Source organism: Rhagoletis zephyria, unplaced genomic scaffold (genome assembly GCF_001687245.7).
Source record: "Rhagoletis zephyria isolate East Lansing unplaced genomic scaffold, Rhagoletis_zephyria_1.1 Rzeph_scaffold_79955, whole genome shotgun sequence".
Lineage (NCBI taxonomy): Eukaryota > Metazoa > Arthropoda > Insecta > Diptera > Tephritidae > Rhagoletis > Rhagoletis zephyria.
The window spans coordinates 1-1,118 of record NW_016237003.1 but is presented as its reverse complement, the minus strand read 5'-3'; the positions used below and the strand labels follow the sequence as shown (position 1 = coordinate 1,118).

General features: G+C 52.1%; 1 pseudogene; it reads left to right on the top strand.

Moving 5' to 3' along the window:
- The first annotated feature begins 5 nt into the window (after positions 1 to 5).
- LOC108357560 (sodium/potassium-transporting ATPase subunit alpha-B-like) lies at positions 6 to 1,109 on the top strand (annotated as a pseudogene).
- Positions 1,110 to 1,118: the final 9 nt, after the last annotated feature.

Here is a 1,118-nt window from a genome sequence, read left to right as displayed (position 1 = left end):
AGGTGGCGGAGAAGCCCTTCAGTTCAGTGTACAAGTACCAGTACTCGGTACACCAAAACACCGAGAAGCTGCAGCCAAGTGATCACAACTTTTTCGTCGTCATGAAGGGCGCCCCTGAGCGAGTGCTCGCAGTGTGTTCGTACATTCTTAACGGTAATTACTCAAGTAGTACAACTTTTTTAGAAGTTGGTTAAAGTACTTACTAGACAAAAACACATTTCAGAAAATGGCGAAACAGTTCCACTGAGCGACGACGACAGGGAGGACTTTGAAACGGCGTACCGAGAACTGGGCTCAATGGGCGAACGTGTGCTCGCTTTCTGCGACATGGACCTCCAGGGCTTTGCACCTGACCACAAGTTTAACCTCGACGAGGGAAATGACTTTGAGGTGAAAGATTTGCGCTTCATTGGGCTGGTTGCCATGATCGACCCTCCGCGAGCCACCGTTCCGGGCGCCGTCATGAAGTGCAAAGCGGCGGGCATCGTCGTCATCATGGTCACCGGAGATCACCCAATCACGGCGCAGGCCATCGCCAAGTCGGTGGGCATCATCTCTGCATCTCACCGGAGGTCGACGCAGATTTCACTGCCTAAAATTGACAAGAAGGTCAACAGCATGCGCTCCTCTGCCTCCATTGTAGTGCCCGGCGATGAGCTGGCCACACTGACCGACAACCAGTTGCGGGAAATTCTGCGTGACTTTAATGAGATTGTCTTTGCTCGAACGTCACCGCAGCAGAAGCTGCGAATTGTGGAAGCCTGCCAGAGTCTGGGCAAGATTGTCGCCGTCACCGGAGACGGCGTCAACGACTCGCCGGCGCTGAAGAAGGCAGACATTGGCGTGGCCATGGGCATCACCGGGTCGGATGTGTCAAAACAGGCCGCCGACATGATCCTCATGGATGACAACTTTGCCACCATTGTTGTCGGCGTCGAGGAGGGNGTTTTTACAGCCCTATCTTTTTGCAGCATTTGGTTTTCCCGTTTCTATCACATCGATCATGATTCTGTGCATCTGTTGCGGAACTGACATGATGCCGGCCATCAGCCTGTGCTATGAAAAATCTGAATCCGATATCATGGATTTGATGCCTCGAAATCCTAAAAAAGATTTTC